Genomic DNA, 9,483 nt, shown 5'->3' with positions numbered 1-9,483 from the left:
GACCCCAATTCAAGCCTGTGCAGGCTTTTGGGAATATCCAGAGGTAGAGATAAAAACCCGGAATAGGTTTAGTACTCACCAGACCCAAACCAGCGACTCCTGCATGCTGAGGAATGATAAGCGACATGCTGGGGAGAGGCTGTGTCCTGCGGAGCTGCTCTGTGGGGGTGCGAGGCAGTCACCTGCTTAAAAAACAAAAGAGAACATCTTTTTTAAAAAAAATAGGGATTGGAAAATAACGTTTAAAAAATTAAGGCTTGTTTTCCATCAATTTACCCAAAGGCTATCCATAGTCAAGTAGCAGGGAAAGCAAAACCCAGAGCTGAAGGAACAATTTCTTTAATTTATTTTTAAAATAAGATGCTCTCAATTTCCCAGGAAATTCTCCAGGGGGACAATATTGCATGAAAAAAACCCAGCTTTACTTTTCATAGTCTCAGAATGATACATTTATAAGCCTATACCAGGCTAAAAATTGACAGCTCCAGAGGATCACCACGTCTCTGAAGACAGAATGAAGAGCCAAGAAGCAGGTTATTAGAGCCTGAAAATATATTCACTTTAAATAAAATACTGTTGTTACATGCGTGGGAGTAGCACAGGGTAGGACAGCAGTCTTGTATTTCTTCAGAGAACACAGGCATTCAAATGAAATCATGAATGATACTATAAACTAGAACCATATTTCAAATAAACATGTAAGTGACAAGTGTTATTTCAACACGTCTAGTTTCATATCTGTTGAAAGAGCTGTTAAGAAGTCTCTCTAAAAGTGCTGGAATTTTTTTTTTTGCTTCAGCAACACTTTCCATCAGCACGAGCTGCAGTGACTGGGCAGGAGGCTGTTAGGTGTGACATTTGTTTTAGTATTTTGTTGACACCCTCTGATTTGGAAAAATCTGTTCCAAATCCTACATTCCAGTAACTAAAGTGAGTAGAGACCAGCCATGTGTTAATCAAATATTGCCAGGAGTGACCGAAAGCCTTATTGTGCCATCAAATTGCATACTAGCACTTTTTTTTTTCATGTTAAACTGCATGTGCTAAGCATGAGAGCCCGTGAAGTGTGAAACCCAGCTTTACCTTCAATATTGCATCTATTCATGAAAGGTGATCTTTACGCCAGTGTTTCACCTTTCAAGCAGCAAAGGCTTAACCTCTCCGGCAGAGCAGCCCCATCGGTTTATACCCCTGTCGTGCAGAACTTGCTGCCAGCAGGAACAGGACCAGCACCACACGCCTCACCACCGAGCCCTGCAGCAGCTGCGTGAGCCTGTGAACGCTGAAGAGAAGCGAAACACATCCCAAAATCACATCAGGTTTCAGGTTGTACACTCACAAGCAGTTCCATTAATGAGCACATGCCGCTGTTGATCGTCATTGCCCTCCGCGTGGCGGTGGCAGAGGTTCCCCAGGGTCAGCCCAGGGGTGCAGCATCCCCGTGTCCTCACCTGTGGTGGGGGCGCAGCCCAGGGGTGCTCCAAACCCCAACATCCATGAAAACACCCCAGATTGAGCAGATGTCCCAGAGCACTGTCTAGGTTGGATAAAACACAGTTTAACAAAACTTAGCAAATATATTTGAAAATAACCTTAGAACTAAGCTGAGATAGGCTCATTTCTTTAGTGGTTTCAGCTTCCCAGTGAAGCCCACCTGGAACCAACCACCACTGCAAGGAGAAAGAGTTGCAGAAACCAGCACAAACTAACAGATGGCGATAAGGTGATGGGAGCAGGTCTGGATTGCCTTGGTCCAGAAGAGCTAGACCAACCTCTGCAAGAATAGATGAGGGACATGCAAACTTGCAGGGAGGAGCTCTAGCGCTGGAGTTCTAGCTGTGACTCCTGTTACAAACACATTGCTTGGAGTAAATCAAACAAACAAAATTTTGCTCATCAAGACACTTAAATTTAAGTATTCTTTCTGTACAAGATGTTTAATAATTCTCCCTGAAAGTTACCAAAGACATGTGCCAAGGAGCTCGTGACTCAAGGGTGAGTGCTCCAGAGACCCCCACGCACAAGCGGGACCTGCAGCTGACCCAGCCTGGATTTGCAGTTTCAGTTCTAGAATGTCACATCTTCAGTCCCACGTATTAGTCACCACCTGCAAAGGAGATGAAAACTCTAGAAGAAAAAGGAAAAAAAACCCTAAAAGAGGTGGTGATGTTAGCTCAGGCACGTGGATGCTGGCAGCTCCCCAGCGCACAACCCGGCACTGTCACCCCCTCCGCGATGACCTGCCCCAGGGCCTGCCACCAGGAGCCTGCCGAGATCCACCCACGCTCCTTCAGACTCACAGACAGGCCCCAGAGGTTTTGCACACAGGTTTTGTCTGGGCTTCTCGACAGAGGCCATCACTGTTCCAGCAAGTCTCTGTTCCTAGGATGCAGCTCGGAGCCAATGTCAGCGCTGGGCCCGCAATAACATCTTCCGCAGCTGCCAGAAGCCACCGTGCCACAGCGCTGGCTTTGCTCCGAAAGCAGGGGCAGCCACGCAGGTTGCGCAACGGGCAGCTTGCTGCCAGTAACAGCTAAGCTGCTGAAGCTGGGGGGCTTTTAATTTTTTAGAAGGACCTCTTGTAACTCTTAGGAGTCATATATAGGCTGGGCCAGTTAAAAAACCCAACCAACAAACCCCACAGTTTTCATGTGAAAGCGTGCTTTCAAAAATGGGTTTTGGTCAAAATTTAAATGTCTCTGATGGTTGGCATGTAAATGTAACAACAGAGATGATAAGGAGATGCACACTTGAAATAAGGTACCAAATTGTAACAATAAGGGCAATTTAGGTCTTTTACAAATTATCAAGGGCTGTGATAGATTAAATAATTTTAAAAATTAAGGTTAGATTTATTCTAGAACAGGCACTAGAGGTAGCTAAATCTGAAATTCATTTAGAGGACTGTTGCTGCCTCTGCTACGCAGTATTCATACCACAGCACGGCGAAGGCTCCTGCTCCGCACATAACCAAGCATCCTCCAGAAGCGCACGGTGCTGGCTCCAAGGTGCCAGGGGCATCTCTGTGGCACCACCAGAGCCCTTCTCGCCAAAAACGACCTAGCTCGCCTCCACGGAAAGGAACGTCTCCATCTCTTTTGCCTACAGGCACTCGCCCAGCGAGCTCAGGTAACACAGGGGAGAGGGCACCCCCCGCCGCCTCTCGCTGCTCCCGTCGGGGAGCACAGCTCTCCCCTTTCTCACCCACCGGGTCCGGTACCAGACGGACAGAAGGACAAATAAAAAGCGAGCACAGCGCGGCAGGCACCCCCACGCACCGCGGCAGGAAAAGATACTACGCTCTCCCCGTCGGGGAATCGAACCCCGGTCTCCCGCGTGACAGGCGGGGATACTCACCACTATACTAACGAGGAGCGATTACACCACCCGCGTAGTCATTATCTGAGCGGCCACCGAGTGTGTCAATTACTCACTGCTTCTTTATCGGTTCCTCCGCAACGGGACCGCTTTTCCCTCCTGTCACTCTACCGCGCTCCCTGCAGGTCACCATGGTCGCTCTGGCTGGAGCAACCACCCCCGGCAGCACGGAGAGAATGGCCAAAATACCCACTGTTTGCCCCAACTTGGCCTCTCCCGGGTGCACAAGCTCCACTCACATCAACCCGGTCAAGAGCAGACACCATCTGCACTACTTCGGCTTAAAAAAGCACTCACTGCAAAGCTTCCTGTGTAAAGGCTATGCTCGAGCTTCAGTATTTACTTTACACACAAACACACACTATATATATCTATAGGAAGTACACTTTAAAGAATGCCTAAACGCAGCCCTGACACTTATTGCAGCAGTCCAGAATCGCTACTCCATTGCTACCAAAGCAATTCAGGAGTTCGCATTCATATGTGTAAGAACATGATGTTGCATCGCATTCATGTCCACAGACGGGGTGTGTCAGAGTCTGAGTTAAGATTCATTACCAACACCGAAAAGTTTAAAAAAAGTAAAGTAAAAAAAACTGTTGAAGATTCAGAAACATTTCTCTCCCCATCCAAACTGCTGCCAGTTCTGGAAAACTAAGAAATACACACTGAGAATACATGGTAAACTCAATAGAAGAGACTTCACTCCTAGATTTCATAAGGGCTGAAGAAGTTAAAGGAAAACATGATAAAAACTACATGGGGTGTGCATCTAGCGTCACTGTCACGGGCAACAGGCAAGAGGGGACTCCCACCCGTCCTGATCAGTCAGATCCAGCTGTAGGTAGGGGAAATCACCACACCAAGGCAGCGCCTAGAGAGCCATGGGTGGGAAATGAGCTGTTATTTTTGTGTCAAGGTTCATTTTGGGTTTTTTAGTTGATACAGAGGAAATGGACACAGAGCCGAAGCACAACCACAGCTAGTGAACTGTCACCGAACAGCTTAAAATTAATACTGCATTAATTTCCCAGTCTGGAACACACTGTGGAGTGTTTTGTAACCATATCTGTGTGCTAAGGGTGCCTCCTGCGTACGGTGGGGTTTGCCTAAAGCTCTTCTCCTGGCCTGGCAGCTGAGCTGTTTGCATTGGCAACTCCCTGCCGCCCTCCCAGTGCCAGGTCCCAGTATGCAGGAGAAGAGCAGCCGAAAATGAAGAACCTGAAATCACACACCTTGTATGAGATCCCCAGCAGTCCCGTTCTCACCCCATCAAAGCAAAGAGCAGCACTATTTGGTGTGAAAGATGCTTATAACGTCTACGATGCATTCCTAGTGGAAGCTGGAACTGATTTTTTAGAACTGTCCATAGCAGAATTTAAGATCTATTTGTTTGAATGTTCATTCTCCATGTCATCGGTTTTCCTGTGGTATCAGAATCAATTAAACCCTCAGAGAACTGCCAGACTGAAGCATTTTGCTCTCTCACATAGGTCTCCGTTCGAGCTGACAAACAAATAAATACCCATAAAATGCTGGGGGCAGCTGGGGTGTTAACTCAGAGGTAGTAATGGATTAACTGAAAAGAGCTGAAGCAGCTACAGGCTCCAGCTGTCACCTCTACACCTAGTGCAAACGATGGCTAGAGAGGCCGGATGGCTTCTGAACTGATCCCATTTATAAGTTGCCAAGCAAAAGGTCTCACACTGTTGAAATTCATCCCCTTTCCCAGCAGATCAGAAACCAAGGTTAAGCCTCAGGCCAGCCCAGGACCTCTGGCCAGAAGGCCCTGCCTGCGAGCCACCCACAGCAATGCCGGCGGGAGGCAACATGGGAAGGGAAGGCAGGTGGTGTAAAGCAGACCGGTTTCCAGAGGGTGGGGAATGGTGGCTCTCTTAAAAACTGGCTGCCATTATACACCCCAAACTGAAAGCTGGATCAATTGCAATTTAAAAATAAATAAATGTAACGGCCTGCAAAGAGATCAGGTTATTGGATTTTGAACAGTTGCAATTCCCCTGGTGCCAATTTACAGAGTCTTACTGACCGGGGGTTTCTTTTTGTTTGGGTTGTGGCTTTCCGCCCCCTTACCCTTTCCAGTAAGAACAAGTGTGCTCTACTCTTGGGGTGTTTCTGCGCACCATTAGCTCAGCAACGTGCCTTTTGTGAAAGGTAAACCCTTTACTAAAACCTCTGCTTCACCAGGCACAAACGACTAACACACTTGGTGGGAAGAAGGAAGAGAGACATCCGTGAGCAGGTTTGTGTCGTCCAGCACTAACCTCGTCACAAGTCCCAGAGCTGGCTTCAAACAGCAACTCAGCATTCCCATAGCCCACGCACAGCTCTCCAACCGCGACCTGAAAAGTCTTCCTTAAAAAGTAACGCCTTTTCCTCTTGGTTTTAAATTACTGATGTAAATCCTTGTACTCCCTACACATTCCCTGGGAAATCTTGGTGTCTATTATCAGATGACATCAGTAACTCTCCACAGAGAGCAAGCCAGCAAAAGCCTGTGATATAAAAAGTACATCAACAGATTACATCAGGGACAACTCAGTAACTTGCTTATCAGGGCACACCTGGGTTATGAAAGCCTCACAGCCTTTTGTACAGCCCCTTCAGAGAAGGGAGGAGAACACTGTACTACTCACAGGCGGCAGGCTGATCTCCAAGCTAATAAGCAGCCATAAACCTGTAGATCTTGGTTAAGATTTTAAATCAGATTCTCCCAGTGCAGAGTGTTCCTTAAGTGAAACATAACTCTGTGAAAATTAAATGAAGAACTGAGCAAAGCCTCTCAACTTCTCCCTAGAAGAGGTTACACTTCTCCAGTGTATCCGTCACCCTGAAATGCTGAAACAAAATGTTCTTTCTAGTAAGAAAAGTTCCAGACAGGTAGGTGATATGACTGCTAGGGATCATCCTGGAAAGAGGTATATCTACCCCAAATGAGAAAACACAGAATTCTCTGGTTCTTGCTGTCATGAGCAGACTCTAGGGACACATGGCCTCTGGTAAGACCTTGCCAGGGAACTGAAGTGATAAACTCTAACAAATCGATCATAGCAGAAAAGCAGTAAGGGGCTGTAAACTCAGAACAAAGTCAAATACTGCACATGACATCAGCTCTGGAGTTAACAGCTAGCACTGCTTCCAGGTCAATGACACTGACTTAGAGCTCTTTTCAAAAGCAGTGAACTTAATTTGCTGCAGCCAGTTCCTCCAGTGACACCTCTCTCCCCTACATCTCTAACACCACCGACTTGGGTGCTAGCTCTCTGCATTTACTGTGCAAAGCGCCTCTCCTTGCGTTCCCTTGCTACCAACACCCGCTCCCTTGCTGCTTCCAGGCTTGCACTCCTCTGCTGCCAGAAGCCTCTGACCACCAGTCCCTGGCCAAAACTCTGAGCCATCTGCCTTGATATGCCCCACCCCAATATATCAGTCTCCTTCAACAGAACCACCCTATGATCCCTAGTTAAGAAAAGGCACAGAAAAGGCCACGGTAGTCAGCACCTTCTTTGCCTCAGGTTCTCACTTCTAAGGTCTGCCCTCAGGCTTTCAGCTCCTCGAGCCCGGCAGCAGAAGTGGTGGAGTGAGGCATTCCCCATGGGAGAGGAAAACTGTTAAGGAGCCCTGGAGCTGCCTGGGCACAGATGATGCCCTGGGACCAGACAGGCTCTGTCTGAGGGTGAGGATGGAGCTGACTACTGGCAGGTCATGGCCACCAAGGAAGGTTCCCGATGGCAGAAGACAGCGAGATGTTCCACACATACACACATCCTCAAGAAGGTCGGGGCGGGGGGGGTGTGTGTGCTGTGTGCTCTACAGGCTGGCCAGCTTCACCCCAGTGCCCGGGAAGGCCACAGAGCCAGTCTGACTGGAACACATCCAGGCACACAACGGACATGGCAGCAATCAGAACAGCATGGCTTTACCAAGGGCAAATTGTGCCTGAGAGCTTTCTGTGATGACTGGCTCTGTAGCTAACAGAGGAGCATCGGATGTTGTTTATCCTGACTTTAGCAAGGGCTTTGACATTATCTCTCATAGTTAGAGCCAAATTGGTGAAATACAGAGTGAACATGTAGACAACAGGGTAGAGGGAAAACTGGCTGAGCAACCAGACTCAAAAGGCTATGAAAAGGACTACAGAAACTACTCAAAATTTAATTTGCAAGTGGTCTCTTAGGTGCTTATTCTGCCTTAAAATCACACAGGCTGCAGGCACGTTACCTTTCAGGACTTGCAGAGTCTGAAGTTTGGCTATGAATCTTCACTCTGTCTTGGTTTTTCTTCCCCCCCAGTTGATGGAATGTATTTTATCATCTGCTTGAAATATGCTGTCATTTTGGATCCCTCTTCCTTTTGGGTTTCATCATGCAAAATTCTGCTAGAACACTTCCTCTAGTCATCGCTCAATATGTAGGCTGTGTTAGGGCAAAGAAATGATATGTAAATTTCCTTTATAATTACGTAAACAATGCAGAATGCTGCAATAAAACCACAGCCAAAAGCTTCTCTCAGTCAACACTGCTCAGCCAGAATCTAAAGGGTTATGAGGATAAGGTGTTTGTACACCACAGAGGTATCTGTCCCCACGTTAAAAGTTTGCCAAGTTGCTCAGCAACTCAAACGTGTTTCTGAGATCTTAAGCCCTCTCAGTGCCCACATTTCCTTTCTGTGTGGCATAACTGTATGTTCTTCCCAGGAAAGTCACCTTCATGAACTGAAGGGACTGTTGTGTACTTGGAAGAGAATTTTTTACCTATAAAGTTCATATTGCTTCTTCCGTAACTGATCATGACTCTGTCGTAAGAGAGCTACTCTCATCATTTCCCTTCCTGCATCCCTCTGCCAGGGCTCGCAGCAGGAGTCTGGGCCAGCCGGAGTCACTGCAGCCTCCGGGAGGCAATTTGCCCCGGGACCCTGCAAGGCTACAAAGGAGCCACCATTGCCAAATTAACTCTCTCCACTATATACTTGGGGTTGCATAAAAATTCTCTCCCCATCCTGCCCGCAGACACAGAGCAACGCTGATTGCCCTGTAGCCCTAAAGATGCACCTCCCCGAGGCAGAGATGGTCGCACTGCAGCAGGTGACGTTCGGAGTCCCCTGGGAGCGGTGCTCTGCCTGCTCCCTACAGCCTGGGATCTGCAGAATGTGGTGGTCAACCACCCCCGGTACCTCCCGCACACTGCGCACAAGGTGACTCCTGCTACTTCTTTGGTGCTCTAGCCTGAAACAGCACAAAGTGGATATACTTAGTGAACACCTGTTGATGGACAGAGATGCCTTTAGAGCAGGAGGGGTTTCACTCTGGGACAAAATGCAAACTTCGTTTTTCATCTACAGTTCTAAAGAGAGCAAAGTTACAAGGATTATTAAAGGTTTGCATGTCTGACTCTAATAAAAATTCAAATACAGTCAGCTGAATAGTCTTACAGTGAGAGGAAGTCACTTGTTTCATACTAATTTTATTTTTAATCAGATCCACAGATAAGATAGAACTAAACGAAGCTCACACAGCTTACCCCATCCCCTGAGCTTGCACCCAGGCTGCACCAGGAAGCAGTTAAGGACCCCAGCTGAAATGCAAACCAGCTTCCACAAAAGGCTACTACAGTTCACTCAAAGAAAGAAGAGAGATTTCCCCCCCCCCAAAAAAAGATGGCAAACCAAACAAACCAACACCCCATAAACTTGTAAAGGAACTTGTATTTCTTACAAGCTCCTTTCTCCTAGTTAAAAAGAATCACTGTGGTGCAGAGCTCCCCTTTGCCAGACTCAATGGAGATATAACACGGAATGGAATTTTTAGGGTTTATTTTCTGGCAGTTTAGGCAAAGATCGATAGTTTGGATGGCTAACGTATTTGTACAGTGAACCCTGAAGAAAAGTCTCTGACACAGCAAGCTCGTCACAAGATGCACTGCCAGCATGCTGCTGTGGCACAGACTTCATTCCTGACAACTTCCTGCCTGTTAGGCATCCAGTCAGAACAGCTTCAGGACAATGCAATTTGGCTTTTCCAAAACATAAGCAAAGAACAACAGAGTAATTGCAGTTTGTATATAACATGCGATTTATAGATGAAGTATT

At 47.2% G+C, this 9,483-nt stretch overlaps 1 non-coding gene across 1 annotated transcript; it reads right to left on the bottom strand.

Moving 5' to 3' along the window:
* Positions 1-3,302: 3,302 nt before the first annotated feature.
* Positions 3,303-3,374, bottom strand: TRNAD-GUC (transfer RNA aspartic acid (anticodon GUC)). Its single transcript has one exon. It is a non-coding gene; the product is annotated as a tRNA-Asp (tRNA).
* Between the last annotated feature and the right edge of the window lie 6,109 nt (positions 3,375-9,483).

Source organism: Larus michahellis, chromosome 11 (assembly GCF_964199755.1).
Source record: "Larus michahellis chromosome 11, bLarMic1.1, whole genome shotgun sequence".
In the NCBI taxonomy this organism is placed as follows: domain Eukaryota; kingdom Metazoa; phylum Chordata; class Aves; order Charadriiformes; family Laridae; genus Larus; species Larus michahellis.
This window is presented reverse-complemented; position numbering and strand designations above follow the sequence as displayed.